This window comes from Mastomys coucha, unplaced genomic scaffold, assembly GCF_008632895.1.
Source record: "Mastomys coucha isolate ucsf_1 unplaced genomic scaffold, UCSF_Mcou_1 pScaffold13, whole genome shotgun sequence".
Taxonomy (NCBI): Eukaryota; Metazoa; Chordata; class Mammalia; order Rodentia; family Muridae; genus Mastomys; species Mastomys coucha.
This window is the reverse complement of record NW_022196895.1, coordinates 5,628,295-5,649,833: the sequence shown is the minus strand read 5'-3', so window position 1 is coordinate 5,649,833 and position 21,539 is coordinate 5,628,295. Positions and strand designations below refer to the sequence as shown.

The 21,539-nt window shown below is 40.8% G+C and overlaps 1 pseudogene; it reads right to left on the bottom strand.

Moving 5' to 3' along the window:
• Positions 1-19,180: 19,180 nt before the first annotated feature.
• Positions 19,181-21,539, bottom strand: part of LOC116087790 — an 8,331-nt pseudogene continuing 5,972 nt past the window's right edge.

The following is a 21,539-nucleotide window of genomic DNA, read 5'->3' as shown; positions in this document are numbered from 1 at the left end:
AAGAATTTCATAAATTCATTGTTTTTAATAGCTGAGCAGTACTCCATTGTGTAGATGTACCACAATTTGTATACCCACTCCTTTGTTGAAGGACATCTGGTTGTTTCCAGTTTCTGGTTATTATAAATAAGGCTGCTATGAATATGGTGCAGCATGTGTCCTTATTACATGTTGGAGCATCTTTTGGGTATATGCCCAGGAGTGGTATAGCTGGGTGTGCATAAGTCTTAAAAGTAGGAGAATCCAGTTCTCAAGCACATAAACCCATGAAAACAGACTTGGGAGATGTTCCCATCAGGAAAGTGCTTGCCTCACAAACAGGAGGACCTGAGCTCAATCCTCAGAATATATACAAAAAGCCATGTAATACACACATTGTATAATACACATACACTTATAATGTTTCTCATGGAAAGATGAGAAACCAAGTCAGGTAGAGTTTCCTGAAAGCTCATAGGCTGGATACCTGCTCTGGATTCTCATGTTCAAGACCACTGAGAGACTGACTCAAAAAAAGGTGGACAGTACTTAAAGAGTAATTTGCATTTCATAAAGAGCAAATTCACAGTCACCTCCCTGCCCCTAATATAACCTGAAGATTACAGTTAGCTGAAAAGTGATTATTTACTAACTGTGAAAGCCAGACTCCTAGACACTATGTGGCTTCTCCCAAATGGTCAAAAATATCATAGTAGCTTCTGTGTTGGTCCTTTGGACTCCCTTTTTAGAAAGAGGGAGCCAGTTTTCCATGAGAGAACATTCTAACAGTCTTCTAAGGAGGCTCAATAAGCAAGCAGCATGAACAGCAGTGTGAAGTCCCAAGGAAATGGCTCCTCCAGCCCTAGTGGCTTTTAGATTCCTGACGGTTCCAGTTGGCATCTGCTTCTATTCAAGGAAGAGCCAGTGCCAGAACCACCACACAGATCGTTCTCAGTTTCTATCATTTGTAATTACTGTGTTTTCTGCAGCCAAGTTTAGGGAGTGGTTTCTTGCATGATATCAGATTACAAATACATTGAATATGTGGTATATACCATGTGCTAGTCAAAATGGTGCACGAGTGACCATGCCTTTGACATTGCAGAGTTCATGTGTTGTTAAGGAGATAGTGAGTGACTATATAAATGAGATTTACTATTTCGAGCAACAATTAAGACTGGAGTCAGAGAGGGCTGAAGACAGAAGTTAAGATTCATTTCACTGTGTATACAGAGTATGCATAAATGACCTGTAGGATCACTGCCTATGCATGTTACCCAGTAGGAGGGAGGTGATTGGACAATTGGAGGACTAGGGATCAGTGATCACAGTAAAGTTTACATTATGCTTGCCATGCACCAACTTGAGGACATATCTTTGTGTGCGTGTACATGTGTATATGTGTGAAGTAAAATGTGGACTTATGTGTTGTGTCTTCTGGGGCGCTGTGTGTGGGGAAATAAAGGAGTGGGAAACCTGTATCCTACCAGAGCTTGGAGGGACTGGACAGGCAGATGTGGGGGACTGCCTCGGGACCCCACAGAACCACTGCAGGATGGGTGTCGTGTCGGGCCGTGTTAGGCTTCTGGACCCAACTCCAAGGGGTGGGGAAGGCACAGTCTCAGCTCTGGCTCTCGGGCACCACAGACCACTGGTTACCCGCAGGAGAGCCCTCTCTGGGGTCTCTGGGTTGCACGAGGCCAGAAATGACAGGTTCTTAGTCTTGGACTTCTTTGATGCTAATGGATGTTGCAGAAGAGGTAAGAACAAAGTGGGGGCCCCAAGGGTGCCTCATTCAGCCACGGGGCCAAAGGAAGAAGGGGCAGGGGCAGAAGGGGCTGTGTGGTTCCTGCATGGGTGAGAGTCCTTGGTCCGGTCTGTTGGCTGGAAATGCTGGGAGGCTTTTATGTGGGAAATTAGACATGGCTCCTTAGGGGAGGGCCTATTCCATTGTTCCAGAATGGCGAGTCTAGGTGAAAAGAGGCAGTCTATGGTTTTAGAGCTTTATTGAAGAAAGGCAGAGAGAGGGAGAAGAATAAAGAGGCAGAGGGCAGCCATGGTCATGTGGAGAGAAGGGAAAGGGAGGGGAGAGAGGGAGCAAGAGATGAAAGTAAGAGACAAAGAGCAAGAGCTTAAGAGAGAGAGGAGGGGCCAAGCAGCCCCTTTTATAGTGGGTTGGGCTATATTGCCGTTGCAAGGTAACTGTAGAGTAGGGCATACCTGGCTATAGTCAGATGACTGTCAGGGTGGAGTACAGCCAGAATACCAGGAGCTTGGGGCATAGCTCTACATGACTGATAGTCACAGGTTTATGGAGCTGAGGGCTCATGGTGTCAGCAGCATAATGTCTGGGGTTGTAGCTCACTGTTCTGTGCCTTGTAGAGTTTTCTACTGGATCTCCAGAGTAAGCCTCACTCAGCCAGAACACAAACTGCCTTTCATGGTCCACCAGTTTCTCAGGAATTAGACACCTCGTTTTTATAGGTTAGGGTCTCTCCCAGGTTTGCCAAGTAGGCTAACCAATTGCCATCAGTTTTTGGTTTTGCTGTTTGTTTTGTGGGTGATTGGGATTAAGCACTGATGCCCATGCCTGTACAAGCACTTCACTGATTGAATTTCATCCCTGGTGATGCATGTCTTCATTAAATTAGTACAACACATACCTGAGTAGGTAGTGATAGCATTTGCCTTTTGCAGACAGGCAATGGAGGCACAGAGAATTTAAACAGACACATACCTTACAATGTTAAACTCAAGTCTATATGTTTACCTTACAATGCTAAGCACAGGTGAAGTCATGTTGGTTTTATTTTTTTGTGGTTGTGTTTTACAACAATTTTCTGAAGAAGATTAAAATGACAAGGCTGAATTGGAAAAGTTCTGGAATAACAGTCAGTCTTGTGTACTTTTTTCTTTCTATCACATGTTTTGAAATCAGAAGTATTAGAAACACCCATAAAACCAAGACTGGCTCCAGTTCAAGGCCCATTTCTAAACTAGAGTGGTTTGGACCAGGTTGAAGAAGATTCTGGATGTTTGGATACAGAGACAAAAACTGAACCTTAGCAAACTGAGAAATGACAAACAAACTGAAGATTTTCAAATTATGGGATAGCTCAGGAGCCATGAGCAGAAGTCCAGGCCACTAGGATGTAATCCTCAGGCTTGTTTTTAGCCTCGGTCTAAAGGCTCAGTTTTTGGTTTTCCAATTTATTCTTCTCTGGAGACCCCACTTGCCTGGAGTCTGTCAGCAGGAGTAATTAGAAGAACTTATTTTTCTCAATTTCCTTAGAAATGCTGACACAGGCTTTCAGTAGCTGTGCTCACTCATGATACTTCTTTATGCTTGTATGGGTGAGCACAAATGTGTGAGGATACAGGCAGTCTTGCATATGACTCCTCATGGGCCATTCCCCTTGTTTTGTCAGACAAAGGCTCCTCATGAGCATGGAACTTACCAATTAGGCTTCTCTGGCAGGTCAGAAATTCTACAGTTGCTGTTAGATACCTGCACTACCTTGCCAACATTTTTATATCTTACAGTTAGAACTTCACTGATTGAGCCATATCTCCAGCCTCTGTTTCTGCTTCTGTTTCTCTCTCTGTGTGTGTGTGTTTGAGACAGGTTTTCTCTGTGTAACCCTGGCTGTCCTGGAACTCACTCTGTAGACCAGGCTGGCCTCGAACTCAGAAATCTGCCTGCCTCTGCCTCCCAAGTGCTGGGATTAAAGGCATGCACCACCACTGCTTGGCCAGCCTCTGTTTCTTATACATTCAAAAGTTACAATGTTTTAGAGTTACCAATTATTATTTATGCTTGAAATAATATCACATGAATTAATCAGTGATTAGAATAATTGAATGTCATGTAATCAGAATTGCTGCACCAAGATTTTCTTATTTCCTAGATTTACACTGAGTGCTGGGGACAGTGGTGATTCTAACATGGGTCCTATCCTTAGGGATTGGAAGAAGGGAATTGATAGCACAAACCCCTAATGTTTGGGGTTTCCATTGCTGCTGAGAGAAAGAGAGGTGTAGAGAGGTACTGTTAAATATATGTTTCTGCAGTCCCCATCCTGACCACTACCTCTCTCTCTCTCTCTCTCTCTCTCTCTCTCTCTCTCTCTTTCTGTTTGTGTGTGTGTGTGTGCGCGTGTGTTTGTGCATGTGCACCTGTGCATGTATGTTACAGAAGAGGGAAGTGAGGCTTCAGGAAGGAAATGACAAATCTGTGAGTGCAAATGTTTGTCCCCAGGCTTCCCCACTTGCTGTGCTTTCACTGGGACTGGAGCTTCCTCTGAGAATCACAGGAAAGTTGGCTATACACTTAGAAGAGCCATATGGAATCCAGAAAGCTCTGGTGTGGATTTTTCAGATTTGGAGATGCATTCTTGGAAATGGGAAAGGAATAGAGAACAGAGGGAATTTCCGATATTCTGTCAGGATGGAGCCCATTCCTCAGGTCCTCAGGCTGCTGGTGTGGGTATAGGAAGGGCTTCATGCGTACCTAGGGCTACCTCTGTCCTGTGAAGGGAGATGACTGGAGAGTAAAATATGTGTCATGGATTTTTAATGAGTTGGATTTAAAAAGTCCTTTCAGAAGGTGAGGAAAATACTCCACTAATTGAGTCCCGCTGCTCAGCTACCTTTCGAATGTGGTCCTCAAGTGAAATATGGCTGAAATATCAGCTGTCAGATAATGAATATTTTAAAGAAAATTCTATTATGTACTCAAGGTTCTCTCAGCTCAGTAATGAGAGTAATGAGGACAGTTGCCTTTAGGGAGAGGAAGTGAGATCACTCTTGCCACTTACCAAAGCTTGTGTGACAGGCATCTGCACAGAACAGGGACCATGTCTAGAGAGCTCACAGTTTCCTGTCTGAATTTCACCTGGTAGGAAAAAGTACCCTTCCGTGCTTGGAGTTTGGAGTGAAGGTGTTGGTACCAAGGGATGGTAATGCCCATTCCTCTCTTTCACTCCGTGGCCCTGCCTCTCATGTCACATTCCTTGTTTCATATATGCTTGTGAGGCATAGATTTCTGGCTGTAATAGCAGAGTGAGATACACGTGGACATCAAAGCAGAAGCAGGAGGAACTGGCATGTCAGTCACCCCTGTGAAAAGCTCTTTAAACTCTTTTAATTTTTATTTAGACAGGGCCTCACTAAGAGGCTCAGGTTGACCTTGAACTTAAAGCCTTCTTGCCTGAGTCTGTCAGGTGCTTGGATTATAGGTTACCTCTACATCTGTCTTGGCACATTGTTGATTATAAACCTGACACAGGTAGTATGCACTGTGCATTCTGTTAGACATGTTACAAAATGTTTCTCACTGCAGTGAAAAGCAAGTGCTCACTTTATAAATGAAGTCAATGGGCTCCAGGGAGGTAAAAAAGTTTGAACAAAGCCACACAGCTTTAAAAACAGCAGCTGTTATCCGATAGTTGAGACTTTTATGCTGTGTCCCTTTGCCACACTCTGCTTGGTGGCAGGAGGCCTTGTGTTGTCTTTCTGGGTACCCCAAGTCCCCTCCATGTGGCTACTTACCTTCCTCTCCCTTCCCCTGGCATATATGGACATGAAGTCTAGCAAACTAGGTGGAAAACTTTACCTGGAAATTCAGCTCTATTTCCTCTTAATCCTTTCCTGGAATGGGGGTGATGGTCTTTCTGGTCCAAATGAGGAAGTAAATAAGGGAGAAAACACATACTCCAATTCCTGCTTCCAGATAATACATGTGAAAACTGGCCAAGAAGAAGCCATTCTGAAGCCATGGATCCAGGCAAGGATTGTTTGACCTGAACATATACTTAATGTGAAAAATAAAAGACTGCAAAGCTTTGTCTGGAAAATTAGATTGAGAAGCTAAGAAGAGAGGTCCCAGGAATGAACGATTTTGGAAGAAACTATTTTCTTCATAGTTGAACCTGTCTCTACAGAGTTTTTAGCTGAACTCTGGTAGATGTTTGCAGTGGAGAGAGCTGCCTGTTTGCTCATTTGCTTATCCCTGTCTACCACCCTTTAGGAAACACATAGGCCTAAAGAAAGCACACATCCACCACACAAAGCAGTTTGTGGCTGCACACTTTTAAGGGAAGGGAAGCACACCTCTTGCCCTGCTGAATGCTTCCATTCCCTAGCCCCTGCCATAGTATGCCCCATGGCACCTTTGGGTAGGATTCTAAAGCCCCAGTTTAGCCTCCCCTGACCAGGATTAAGCCAGTCCTCCTAGAAGTTCTCGGTACTGGCCCAATGCTCACCTATGTCCAGTTCATTCGAAGCTAGGAATGTTCTAAGCAGGTTTAGCAAAGCTGCATGTTCTGACTACCTTTAACTTCATCATGAAAAGACTTTCAAATACTTATACTGGCTAAAACTCAGTCGTGCGGAGGATAGGGAGATAACTCAGTTGCTTGTAGTTCTGGGGAGACAGAGACAGGTAGATCTGTGGAGAATTTTGGTTAGCGAGCCTAACTACTTTGTGGGCCTCAGACCAGAGAGAGACCCTGCCTGAAACAAACAGGATAGATAGCACTTGCAGAGGAGTATCTCAGATTGGCCTTCAGAGTCCATACGTAGCCTCACACACATACATATGCATATCTCAGTAGTTTTACCAATGAAATAATTTTGACACTTATTAGTGAGGTTTTTATTGCTGTGATAAAAATACCATTACTCAGGCAATTTACAGAGGACAGGTTCATTTGGGCTTACAGTTCCAAGTGGAGAAGAACCCATCACCGTCATGGCAGGAAATAGTGGCAGCAGATATGAATAGTGTCGGAACAATTAACTGGTGTCTTACATCTTAAACTGCAAGCAGGAAGCAGATATCAAACTGGAAATGGTTCAAGGTTTTAGCAGTCTCAAACTCCACCCCACCCTCCCCTCAGTGACATAATTCCTCCAGAAAGGCTACATGTTTTAAACCTCCCCAAAGAGTGACACCAATTGGGGACCAAACAAGTACTTGAGACTATCATCCAAACCACACCACACATATATGTACACACACACACACACATACACACACACACACACACACACACACACACACACACACACGCACGCACATGGCCTAGATTCAGAGCCAGGATCCTATTTCTTTCATTGTTGTCCTTTGATTTGATTAAGGGAAGAAGAGAGAAAAGGTCTGGAAAATAGGCAGAAAAGTTTTTTTCCTCTTGCCATTTGGAGATGGCTGATTGAATTAGAATGGCTCATTAGACTCTATTAACCAGAGTATGTTGCTGGTGGCTAAGCTTGATTATTATCAAGTGATATACACTTGAACCCAGTCTACTGGGCAGGCTCAGGCCTGCACTATGGTCTGCATGCAAGGATATTGGTTAGATGTTTCTGGACAGAGGGGAGAAAGTAAGATAGCTCATCATTGTCTTTAATTAATGCAGCCAAGAGATTTGAAATCTAACATATCACACAGAAAATTTAAAAATAAAAAAGAAGCCCTTGTGTAACTAATGAGAAAAAGGGTCTGACAGTGAGAATTTCTCAGAGGTTTGCCACTTCCTTCAGGTGAAATAACTCAACAATCATATTGTAAAATTTACATTTACTCAGGCCCCTTCAGTATAGGATAATAAAATATTTTAACAATGTTTTGGCTTAAAAGAAAAGTGAAATATATGGAAGAGAACTTTATCTCAGAATAAGAAAAAATTTGATTTGATTAAAATGAGAATGATCACTTTTTCCATTGCTTTAGTTTGATTGTAGTCTAGAGAAGGGTTTGTGTAGGTTTATAGGGGGTAGGTTGTTTTAAAAGTTTCATTAGTGGGGTTAACTATATCACATACCACCTGCCAGAGCTAAATCCTCTGTGACCCCCCAGCTGCCCGGCTGAATGGCCCCCAGCAATTTGCTGTGTGGAAAACTGTCTCTGTCATGGGATCTCAGTTCTAAACTAAGTCATGTTAAAGCTTACAAAATGTTTTGGTTTGAGTGTTCCATCTTTAACTACTATTCTCAGTGAAAAAAAAAAAACAACAAAACAAAATAATAACAATATCAACCAAATCAAACCAAACCAAGCCAAATGAAACCAAAGTAAACCGCATCTATAGGCCTGGCTGAGGAATCTCAGAACTATTTCAAGTTGCAGTGGACCTGGTGTGCTAGAGAACATTTTACTGCTGTGAAGAAATTCCTGGAACTTTAATAGGAGTAGAAGTTTGCATTACATCATGATTATGGGCCTTTTTGCTCCTGGTCAAGTGACTCCCTTGCTTTGGCCTGTGATGGTGTATGATATGACATTGTGTAGCAGAGAGACAGGGAATGGGGGTGGTGGGGAGAGCTGGCCACCTCATAACAGCTGGGAGGATATAGGAAGAAGAGACTGGAGCCACATCCCCTTCAAAGGCATCAGACCCTCAGGAATCTCATTTTCATTATTTAGGATTCACTTCAAAAGGTTCTTTCACTTTCCAGGTGTCTCATAGCTGATAACCAAACTTTCAAAATATGAGCTTTGTGTGTGTGTGTGTGTGTGTGTGTGTGTGTTTGTGTGTGTGTGTATGGAGGGGGAGATGGGGATTCACTTGTGTGCTTACTATTTCTTCCAGGAAATATATCTCATCTTGTCTAGCCACACCTGGGAGTCTGAGTTTCTTACCTGCAATTCTCCCTTTCCTCCCTTCAGCAGATGGAATAAAACTGGGATCAAGACCATCAGTCAAGACAGATGGCCTCTGAATGCCAGGATTTGTATAGTACTGCACACTGATCTTATTACTTCCCATACCAGATAGCCACTGGAGAAGGCCATGGGACAGTGAGTTTCACAATCCTAAAGATACTTTTCAGGGCTGGAACAGAACCCATGCTGTGGCCTCATGCATACCAGGCAAGTACTTTCCCACTGAAGTGTATTTCCAATTGCCTGAATTTGCATGTATGTGTGCGAGTGCGTGTGCGTGTGCGCACCGGCTTGTGTGTGTGTGTGTGTGTGTGTGTGTGTGTGTGTGTGTATTTACCTGCATGTGTAGAAGAATGTAAATGTGTGTCCAAGTATGTATTTGGAGGTTAGAGCTCAACCTTGGATACCATTCTTTAGGAGTTGTTTGTCTTCTTTTTAAGATAGTAACTCACCGGAAAGTTGGGGGTCACTGATTAGGATAAACTGATCAGTAAGACCCAGGGGTCCACCTGTTTCTATCTCCCCAGTGCTGCAATTATAGGTATGTCCTGCTATGCCAGGTCTTTTAGTGTGAGTTCTAGGGACTGGATTCAGGCTTTGTGGCTATAAAGACAGTACTCCACTGACTGAGCAATCTTTGCACAACAAACCCCACCTACCTGCCCCAACCCATGTCTTTACTTTTTGTTTGTTCATTTATTTCGAGAGAGGGTTTTTCTGTTTCCCTGGCTGTCTTGCAACTCACTTTCTAGAGCTGGCTACCTGCCTCTGCCTCCCGAGTTCCCAGATTAAAGGCATGTGTCATTACAACCTGCTTCCCTACCCCCTTTCTATCTGCACTTTACAGATGAAGGAAAGTGGAGGTAGCAGACTAAGCATTGAAGGGAGAGAGATGTTCTAGCTCTCAGTCTAGACTGGACATGTGTTTACCTGTTAGAAATGGATGCCAGTAGATATGGTAGGTGTGGTAGTTTGAATGAAAACAGCCCTATAGGCTCATAGGAACTAGCACTATTGGGAGGTGTGGCTTTGTTGGTGGAGGTGTGTCACTAACAGTGGTGTCTGAAGTCTCAGAAGCTCAAAACAATGTTCTGTGGCTCATAGTCTCTCTTTTTGCTGCTTTCAAATCCACATGTAGAACTTTTGGCTCCTCCAGCACCATGTCTGCCTTCATGCTTTCATGCTTTCCCCCATAATAATAATGGATTAAACCTCTAAACCTTAAGCCAACTCCAATTAAATGATTTTCCTTTATAAGAGTTGTCATGGTCATGGTGTCTCTACACAGCAATAAAACACTGACTAAGACAGATGCATATGTGATTCCTACGGAAGCAACAAACGCAGGTTCGAATAGGGTCTAGCTTCTTTGTTACTGGTTTCACACACACATTTAAACCCTTATCACCTGCGTTCCATTTTGTAACTGGAAATAGACTATTACTTTTTCATAGGAAAGCCAGAGTTATTGAGTTAAAAATACATGATGGTGCCTCACAAAGGTCTCTGCACTTTAGTGATCTTATACAGATATTTAACATTCTGAATCTGGCATACATTGCTAGCAATACTCTTGTAATCTTAGCATTTAGGAGTTAGAAGTAAGAGGATCTGGGATTCAAGAGCAGTTTCAGCTACATAGTGATTTCAAAGCCATCCTAGGCCATATCATGAAAAAGAAATAAACAAACAAAACTCATTCTGAAACTGGCTGTAGTTTGTTTTTGATGGGTCTAATATTTAGACAATCTGTACAAGGCAGTGCTGTGAAAAGGTGTAGGAAAGACACCTGGGTCAGGAGCTCTGAGAAAATTCTGCTTTGTTCCTCACTATTGTGGCAGTGCTGGAGAGATGTTGTACAAAGGAGGTATATACTTCCCACTGCATCTGTTCTGACTTTCAAGGAAAGGCTGAATGATAAAATAAAATCCCCTCTGTTTCCCTCACTCCCTTTGTTTTTTTCCCATAGGGTTCCCTGAGCTCCAGGGAGCTGCGTGAAAGGGTTTGATGGCAACATCACATTTATAGTTGTGTGCTCCAAGGTGTCCATCTCTGCATAATGTGGTCTCTTAATTTTTTCCCTTTTGCAGAAGAAGGACTTTGAATCACTGAAAATAGATGTTCAGGTGAAAAGGGAATGGGAGATTGTGGAAGGCAGTGAATTTGGAAATGGACAGAGGGGTTTGGAGATGGGGAGATGGCCAGCAGAGAGGTATATCATTGCTTGCAGATGGCTTTCCTAGAAAGAGATGCAAATGTGTCTGTCTCTTAGAGAGAACTGAGCTGGTTTGCTTGCTTTCTCTAGTCCCTTCACCTTTCTCATCCTTCTGCCAGCTCTGCTTACTCTGCCTGGACTCCTGGACTTGTCTACTTGAGTCTATTTCAGCTTTCACATATAACTAATCCTTCCCCTGAACACTCAGGCTTATAATATGAAGGTTGCCATGACAACTATATAGGAGAAATATCCCATAGAATTTAAAGATAGCCATTTCAGAAAAATTTCAGAGTGTCCATACATTGGCAGAATCAGAAGCACATAGAAGTTACAGAGAGCAGGGAGCCAAATCATAGAGAACAGAGGCCTGGTGCCTGGCTTAGTGACTGTTCTCTCTCTGTTCTGCCCCTAGTTTAAAGCCTTTTCCCTGTGTTGTTTTTATTTGCTACAACAGCCTCTTATATAGCCTAAGTGGGCCTGAAACTTACTATGTAGCCAAGACTGGCTCTAAACTGTTTCCATTTCCAAAGTGCTAAGATTGCAGGTGTGCTCCATCAATCCTGGGTTACAGCCTTAACTGTAATTCTCTTTGTGCACTACCTTACACACATTGTGCACACTTCTTTCTATTGCTTGGACACCCTGTAATTATTCCTGGATGAAACCCCATCTTGATGAATTTCTAAGTCTTCTCTAATCTCCTTCAGAGACAGAGAGGGGTAACTAGACCTCCTGATTCTTTGTCCTCATCTTCACTTTTCTTAGGAAAAGTTGTATTTAAATCTTGGAGGTGAAATATAGAATAAAGAAAGAAGAATTAACTATAATTTTCCCTTTCTAATCACTGAAAATCCTGTTTATCTTTTCTGCCATTCATTCATAAAAGGCAGTGGCTTGCTTTTCAAGTATTCTTGCCTGAGTGGTTCTATTCAAGAATGTGGCTGGTGGGGCAGGTTCTTTAAAAAAGGGGGAATGACTCATCCAGATTTCCCCACTGCTGTGTTTGCTGTGAGGTCATTGTTATGTGCCCGTGTAAGGAGGAGGAAGGTGCAGCCCCAAGGTGCTGAAGTTCCCAGGACCTAGTAAAGAGGAAGAAGCATACCCACATCTCAGCATCAAACTCATGCTGGACCCCTATGAGGATCAGAGCAGCTCACCACTGCAGTGGTCACCAAAAGGAGCCAGGTTTGATTGCTGCTAATCCCAAAGAGTGAGCTCATATGAATTCCATGCCACTCAATAATGACCCAATCACATACTGTGTACATTTTAGTTCCTTAATCCTTGGTGAGATATAATTTCAAATTAGGCATGTTACATACCCCTCTTGTCTAGTCTGTGAATTCTGCCTCCAAATTTCAATATTGAGCTTCTTCTATGTCCAGTGCTACAATTCTGCCTACGTCCATCAATACTAGGAAAAAGTGTTTATAGAATAGTTCAACAAGTAGTTGAACATATGTTCTGAGTCATCTGAGCAGCCAATTCACCCAGAAGAGAGTTGATCTGCCATAACATTATACTCTAGACAAAGCATAGCAATGCTTATAATATAGAGAAAAATAAGGGCTGAGAAAATGGCTCAGTTGCTAAAGCTTCTGCCACATAGGTATGAGGACCTGAGTTCAGTTCCCTATGTGGAAAAGCTGAGCACAATGACACAAGTCTATAATTCCAACAATGGCTGGATGGGAAGTGGAGACAAATGGATACCTAGAAGTTCATGAGTCGGATAGCCTGGCCTACATAGCAAAATCTCAAGCCAATGAGAGACCCTGTTTCAAACAAAAGATAGAAAGAGCCTAGGGACTGTTCACAGATCAGCATAAACATGTATACCCTTACATAAGTATACACAGAAGCACAAATATGCACATATAAACCAAAAAGAGAAGAGGAAGGAGAGGGAGAAGGAAAGGAAATGGAGTGGGGGGCATTTGTTTTGAACACTGGGATGGTAGCAATACCAAGGCATTAAGAGTTCAAATGTCCATCAGCACAGGTGGGATCATCTAACCTGATATGTGATATCTCTGTCTAATGGATGATATTCAGTCACAAAATAATCAAAAAGTATTTTTACACATAACCAGGAATTAACCCCAAGGTTGTTTAATGAAAAAAGTAGATATATAGATAGAGAGAAAGAAAGAAAGAGAGCTTAAGGAATACATGGCAGGGAACTCTGGAAAAAGTTTAAAGGAAGGGAATGAGAGTAGCTTATGATGTAAATGCATTATATGTATGTGTGAAATCTCAAAGAATAAATAAGAGTATATATATTAGAGCAATAAAAATAATCAATAAAGAAATTACCTTCTGATCTTGAGAGAAGGTAGCATACTGTATATATATATATGTATATTTAAATGTATATATGTACACATGCCATTTATATAGAATATAGAGAAGCTTGTATTATATAAAATACATATAATGCATATTCTAATATGTAATAAATATACACATCTATGTATCATAAATCAAGGCCTAACAAAAATTCATCCAGGGGGAAAGAAGGGAGGAATGCAGAAGATAGATAACAAAGCTCAACTTCCAATGACTTTGCTTTGTAATTGCAATTAGAAATTATGTCTTTATGTTTTTTTAGCTGGGTGGTGGTGGCGCACTCCTTTAATCCCAGCACTTGGGAGGCAGAGGCAGGTGGATTTCTGAGTTTGAGGCCAGCCTGGTCTACAGAGTGAGTTCCAGGACAGCCAGGGCTACACAGAGAAACCCTGTCTCAAAAACACCAAAAAAAAAATAAAAAAAAAAAAAAAAAAAAAAAAAAAAAAAAAAAAAAAAAAAAAAAAAAGAAGAAGAAGAAGAAGAAGAAGAAGAAAAGAAAGAAAGAAAGAAAGAAATTATGTCTTTTACCAAAAAGTGTAACATAATTCCATGAATCAGTTGCTAAAGTGAAAAGAAGAAAGACAGGCAGAATGAAGAAGTGAATTTAACCACAGACCAAACTGGTATACTGAAAAGCCACATGGAGGTATGTAAAGTCTCTAGACAGGGATGTCTATTAATGCACCATCAGAAGTGCTTCTTGTAGTGGCTGGAGTCCTCACAGTGTTAGAAGGTCCTGTGCTGCTTGTCTGGCACAGTAATGATAACAGCTACAGCAGCGTTGCGCTTTGTTCATCATGTGTGATAGAGTATTCTAGAAGAGAAGGGGGTGGAGTTAGATTGTGGCTAAACTTGGTCCATCAGCCATGTTCTCCCCATAGACACATGAAAGAGAACAACTTTTCATACACTGAACTAACTTTATAAGACTGTAAGCAGTCAAGTGAGAAAGCATAATGTCTTGGTTCAGACGACAAAAGGAAGTTAATACAAAGCAGGCAGAAAGGAAATTGATACTACAAACTGCCTCCACCATACCCCTGGAGAGTAGGGTTCTTATGAAGAGAGAGATCTAAAAATAGAACCTGAGATTGGCTAAGTATCTAGGACTTATTACCGGCTGTATTAAATAAGTGTATTAAATAGCACCATCAGGGTGAAATCAGAGAAATCCAGAATTGGAGACATTTTACAGAAAAAACTGATTTCAGTGAAAGCACTGCAAAAAAATTAAGAAGAGAAGGTTTAATCACAGATACAAAAATGACAACAGAGGCACATCAGACGTGTGTTACGAATGTTCCTTGTTAAAATTGTGATCCCAAAGAAAGAATTACAAAAATATAATTTGCTAACAAATGAAGTTTGAATATGACATCTTTGGCAACATAAGTTATGAAAGTTCTATAGTAATAAACTTCATTGCTTAGAGATTTTAGATTCACAGCAAAACTGACTGCAGGATTGAGGAGATGGCTTCATGAATAAGAAAAACTTGTTATCAAGCCTGACAACTTGAGTTTGATTCCTGAGCTCCATATGGTAAAGAGAAAGAACCAACTCTGGAAGGCTGGCCTGTCACATACATGCATACACGTACATAAGAAATATGAAAAGAGACACGTGTGCGGGTGCACAGGGAGAGAGAGAGAGATGGGGGAGGGGAGGAGGGAGAGGGGAGAGGGAGAGGGGGAAGGAGAGAGGGTTGTAAAATTAAAAACAAACAAAACAGCAGAAAGCACACATCCCACACACATAAACTATTCCTCAGCATTGAACCCAGGATGCAACCTTTGTTGCTGTCTATGAGCCTATGGTGCTCTCTCGTCACCAGCGGAGTCTATGACTTGCATATTTAATGACTTGCCACATTCGATATTTTTGCCTCTCCCATAATGTCATTTAGTGAAGATTTTTTCATAACATATAGTTTTTTTTTCACTTAGTTAAATGCATTTAAATTTTCATGTCTTTGAAAAGTTCCAGATCATTTGTTTGTATAAAATTAAATGATGTTTTGTTGTCTTGGCCTGCCACAGTTTATCTGTTTACCTATTGATAGACATCTTGGCTGCTTTTAAGTATTGGCAACTGTTGATAGAACAGTTAGGAGCATCTCATGTGCTGTTTAAGTGTAGACAAAAGAGAAAGGTTTCTGGTTTGTATAGAATACTACCACTTTTATGAGACTCTGCCAAACTCTTTCTCAAAGTGGTTGCACCATTCTGTATTCCCACCAACTACACATTAGGTTTTCATTCCTTCCTTCTCCAACTGTGTCTGGATTTTGGTAGTTCTTGTGGCTTGTGCCATCCATTGTATCAATGTCCTGAAATCAACTGATGTTGAACATCTTTGCTCACTTGCTGTCCATATATCGTCTTTAGTGATGTGCTCAGCTGATTATTTTGTCAGTGTTTTAACTGGATATTTGTGTGCTGTTGAGTTTGAGTTCTTTTCACATTATATAACAGCCTGTTCTCAGGTGCTTTGGAATCCCTTTCTCCACCCTACTGCATGACTTCTCACTCTGTGACCCTGTCTTTTGTAGCAAAGTTCATAATTTTAATGATGTCTGTTTTATCACTTATTTTTTCATGGACCATGACCACACTTTGGGCTTCCTTCTTATTGAGCTTCATGTGGTCTGTGAATTGTATCCTGGTTATTTGGAGCTTTTGGGCTAATATCCAATTATCAGTGAGTACATACCATGTATGTTCTTTGGGGTCAGGGTTACCTCACTCAGGGTGATATTTTCTAGGTCTACCAATTTGCCTGCAAATTTCATGAAGTCTTTATTTTTAATAGCTGACTCCATTGTGTAAATAGACCACAATTTCTGCATCCATTATTCATCTGGGTTGTTTCCAGATTCTGGCTATTATAAATAAGGCTGCTATGAACATAGTGGAGCATGTGTCTTTGTTATATGTTTCAGCATCTTTTGGGTATATGCCTGGTAGTGGTATAGCTGGGTCTTCAGGTAAAAACCACTTTGGAAATCAATCTGGTGGTTCTTCAGAAAATCGGTTTTGTATTTAAAAAATTAGCATATCCACACTTACATAAACATTTTCTGCTGTTATCTTCTGTGAGTTTTGTGGTTTATATTTTATCTTTAAGGCTGATTCATTTTGATGTTGCTGTTTGTGTAGAATATAAGACCTATGTGTGTTTGTGTGTTGTGTTGTGTTGTGTATTTTGCATGCCGTTGCCCAGTTGTTTCAGTGCCATTTGTGGTTGAAAAGTCTACTTTTGTTCCAGGTTATTTCTTCTAATATTTTGTCAAGAACCAGTTGGTTTTACTTACATAGATCTATTTATTTCTAGTCCCTATATTCTGTTTAATTTTACAATTTGACTATTCCAAACTATCTTGATTACTAAAGTTTTATAATAACTCTTAAGCCTAAGTAATGTTAGCTTTCTAACTTAGTTTTTTGTCAATATTAAATTGATTATTCTGTGTCTTCTCAGTCTCATATGAGCCTTAGGATCATGTGTTATTTTCTGTAAAATATTTGTGCATTTTTCATGGTGCTTCTATGGAATTGTCAGCCCAGAAAATCTGCCATCTTCACGCAGTCTTTCTGAATCCTTTTGTATAGTTTTTTATATCTTTGATAAGACCTTTCCTGTTCCCCCCTACTACATATAGATTTTATGCATATTTCATTGCATTTACATTTAAATATTTAAATTCATTGGCCATTAATTAAAAATAGAATTGTATTTTAAATTTCTAATTCTATTTTTTCATCATTGATATATAGGAAAATTACTGACTTTTGTATTTAATCTTGTGTCTAGCAACATGGCTATTATTACTTGTGAAGTTTGAAATTGCTTTGTCAGTTCTTTAAGACTCTAGAGATGCCATCTTTCTTTCCCTTTCTCCCTCCATTCCTTCTTCATCCTTTACTTTCTTCATTCCTTCCCTTACTCTCTCCCTCCTTCCCTTTCTTCTTCCTTTCTTTCTTGGCTTTTTGGAGATAGTATTGCTATGAAGCTCTAGCTAGTTTAGCACTTGCTGTATAGCTTCCTCCGGCCATGAATTCATGCCAATATTCCTACCTTAGCCTCCTGGGTGTAAAGGTTATCTTCATTTCCACCATTCCTGGATAATTTGATTTCGTCATTCATAAGCTGTAATTTTAATTTATTTTTCCTGCCTATTACATTTTCTAGGACTTCTGATTAAGTACAAAAAAGCTGTCAGTAGTGAAAGAGGCAATCATGCCTCATTTCAGATCATAACATGGCTATTGACTGTTAAGTCTCATATTAGTTGTAGGGTTTTTTTTAGTAGGTATTCTTTTCCCTAAAGAGGAAGTTGCCCTCTGTTACTAGCTTCTTTTTTCTTTGCTTTCCCCTGTTACTAGATCCTTGAGAATCATTTTTGTGAATGAATATAGACGTTTGTAAAATGCTATTTCTGTATTTGTTAATATGATCATATGATTTCCTTATTTTGCTTGTTTTGATGAATTACACTAATTTATTTTAAGATATTGAATCAATCTTAAACACTGAAAATAAATACTACTCATTTGTGATATGTCGTTCTTTTTATACTTCCAGGATTTAATTTGCTAATATCTGTTGATATTTTCAAATCTGAGATCATAAAAATATTAGTTTGTAACACACTTGTCTTACAGTGTGTTTATTTGGTTCTTTAAAAGTAATGCTGAGCTCATAGAATAAATTAGAAATTATTTTCTTTGCTTCTGGAAGAGGTTTTGGAGGAATAGTATAATTTATTGAGTATTTGGCAGCGTTCAGCAGTAAGCTTTGTTGGACCTGGTTCTTTCAGTTTTATTAAGGCATTGACTTATTTAATTGATTTAGTTTGTAGACTTGAGCCTATCAAAATTGTCTGCCTCCCTTTGCATAGACTTTGGTAGGCTTGTCTTTGAAGGAATGGATTCATTTTCCTTAATTATCAAGCCTGTGAACACAGAACTTTTCAGGGTCCAACCTTTCTAAATCCTTTCACATCTGTGTGATCTGACATCCTAAAACTTCTTTCATTCTTGACACTGTTAATTTGGATGTTCTCTATTTTTCTTAGTTAACCTGGACAGAGTCATTAATTTTATTAATCTTTTTCAACAGTTAGCTTTTGTTTTTATGGATTATTCCTATTTATCTGTTACTTTTGACTTCCTTTATTTGTGATCCATTGTTTTAGTTTGAAGTTATTTTCCCTTTTTCTTTTAGTGCTCACCTTACAGTAAATATTTATTATCTACAACAAACTAAACATTAAATAAAAATATACATGGTTATCATGTGACTTGGTAGCAACAAGGGATAAAAATGTGAAGAATTTACCAGTATTTGCCAGGAAAGTCTTGTTTCCTGAAATTTTGTTTATATGAGAAAGTCCTAATTTCTTCTTCACTGAAAAAAAGAGTGAATTTCAGAAGGAACAGAGTTCTAGGCAGGTGTCTGTTGTTGATTTCTCTCAATGCTTTTCTTCACTTCAAGCCTTGAGGCTAGTTTCCTTGGAATGAATTGGGTACAATTCTTAGCTCTGGACTTCTAGAGCTTTGTTGAGTATTATACATAATACTTCTAGAGTATTATTGCCTCTCCCTAGTTTCTTTTTTCTTTTCAAGATTTGCTATTCTATGGTTTTATGGAGCTTGAATTTCATAAGCCTCTGTGTAGTCTCTCCTAACTCCATATATTCTATATATTGCTGTTTTCTGTGCTTCCTTGATAGGTTCTGTGTGCCTGAGATCAATTGGAAGAAATTCTAAATTCTTGTTCACTATTTTTTCTTTTTCAAATTTTTGGATTTTTTTCTTTGAAGTCATAACAAAAACCCAGGAAATACAACTAAAGAGAAAACAAATGTCTAACCAAAGTCTAAGAATCCAGAGCTTTGATTGAGATGGCACTAAAAAGGCTAGGTGTGCACAGGGGGCAGGAAGTAATCCCCATGAGCATGGCCACAGTCATGGGAGACACACAGGGAGGTGCGGCAGCAGCTGGGTGGTTTTGTTAACCGCTATACGATGACAAATGACAGCGTTGAGAAGACTGGCTTCCTTCAGGGTTTGGCTCTTATCAGCCAGCTCTTTGTTAGGGAAGGTAGTCATAAGGACAAAACTGGTGGCCGCTATAACTGGCTGGGTATCCATGATGAAAAGCCAGATGTTGGTGATCCTATGGCAGTGGTTGAATTTCTGCACCAGCCTCCCACCATCTGAAAGCCGCATTTGGATGTCCGTGGTAGGTTCTGCCTCATTTATTAAGATGGATGAGCTAGCTTTAGCTTCATTTTCTGCTTGCTGAGTTGGAGAGCTAGTCTTTAATACCTGGGGGCTGTGCTGCCCAGTTTCTGGCTCTCGCCAGTGAAAACTTTGAAAGCTCCCTTGAGCTTCAAGAAATTCTTCCCCCAATCACCTGACCACTGTGAGCTAAACTCAGAAGCTCAGCAGGAATCTCCTCTTTACGGATAGACTCCAGAATCTTGGCATTGGATGGGTCTTGGTAGCTTCTAAGGTCTTCCAGTTTTAACTTTAGGACTACATGTACATCTTGGCCTGAATGCTGCCTCCTTTCTCCTGTCACATTGAAAGAATCTTCCTCTGGTGCTGTTCCAAGGCGTTAGCCCCCCTTGTAAACGGTCTCGGTTTAGGTTTACTAGGTCTCCCTAAGGTTCTTGGTCATTTGTTCCACAGCTAGGGCCCCATGCTCTTTGGCATCCTTAAACAGATCTTCCACCAGCTCATTGGGACGTTTCTTCCTAGGAAGGCCAACAAGCAGCTGTCCACTTCTGTCTGAGCCTCCAGCATAAATTCTCTGTCGCTCCTCTTCCTCCTTCTTGGTCATGAAAGAGGTCTCTGAAGGATGTCACTCTATTATCACTAGGAGCTGTGTGCCTCTGGACACTGAACTTGGGGTTGTTTGTGAAATGGTCACAATGTCTTCATCCCCTCCATCCTCATAAATGCTTGCAAGTGCAATCTGCAGGTCCCAGCCAGGTGACTTCAGGAAGAAACTGGCCCAGTCCTCCTGAGTGACCACCTGTCCCTGTCATGAACTCCCTCAATCCGTCCTTCACTCTGCTGCCATCTTCACCCCGTGCACTTCCCAAACCCCAAACCACTCCAGCAGACACTCTGGTTCATTATTGTTCTGACTACTTATTCTCTTCCTCTCTCCTTCTGTAACTTCTTTTTTGTGCATTGCTTGAAGCAATTACATGTTTCTTGTGTATTATTTCTGTTGTTTTCAGAATCTCTTTGCTTTTAATTTTAGAAATTTCGATTTGGAATTTGGAAGAACAGTATAATTTATTTATTCAGTATCTGGTAGTGTTGAGCAGTAAGCCTCAATTCCAAAATTCCAAGTTAACCTCAAGTTCATAGATTGTCCGCAGTCAGGTCTAGTGCACCAATAAACAAGTGCCTTATGCACTTAATTTTTGCTGTGATAACAGTGTAGGATGTTCCAGAAAGGAGTTGTTAGGAGATTTAAGTAGGAAGATTTAAAAATTAAATTATATTATTATGTTTAGTACTTGTCCCATGTTAACCCTATGTAGTTGGAGTGGGGAGAATCACGGATAAATAAATTTGGTCATGGGTGTCCTGAGAGGACCTTGGGCACAAGTTCTGCAGCCAGTCCTACAACACTCAGAGGAAGCTCCACTCCCAGGCGATCTGACACTCTCAGGATCAGAGGTGAGGAGGATTCCAACAATTGTCCCAACACCAGGAGCAACTGGGACCTTCGGGACCAGGCACACAGGAACTTCACCAGCAGAGTGGCTCAGGTTCCTTCTGGTCTCTCTGGGCTGGTGTCCTGAGCAGACCTTGGGCCCAGGCTCCACAGCCAGTCCCACAACACCAGAGGAAGCTCCTGCACTCCCAGGTGCTCTAACAAGACCAGGGTCACAGGATCCCAGAATCACAAGGTCACAGAGACTGCCTGACTCTGAGGAGTTCTGATACAACCAGGATCACAGAAAGGACTGACTCCAGACAGATTTAGTAGGAGCAGGTAGCACTAGAGATAACCAGATGGCAGGGGGCAAGAGTAAGAAAATAAACAACACAAACCAAGGTTACTTGGCATCACCAGAACCCAATTCTCCCACCATAGCAAGTCCTGGACACACCATCACACTGGAAAGGCAAGATTCAGATCTAAATTCACTTATCATGATGATGATACAGGACCTTAAGAAAGACATCAATAGTACCCTCAAAGAAATACAGAAAAACACAGGTAAAGAGCAAGAAGCCCTTCAAGAGGAAACACAAAAAATCCCTTAAAGAACTACAGGAAAACACAATCAAACAGGTG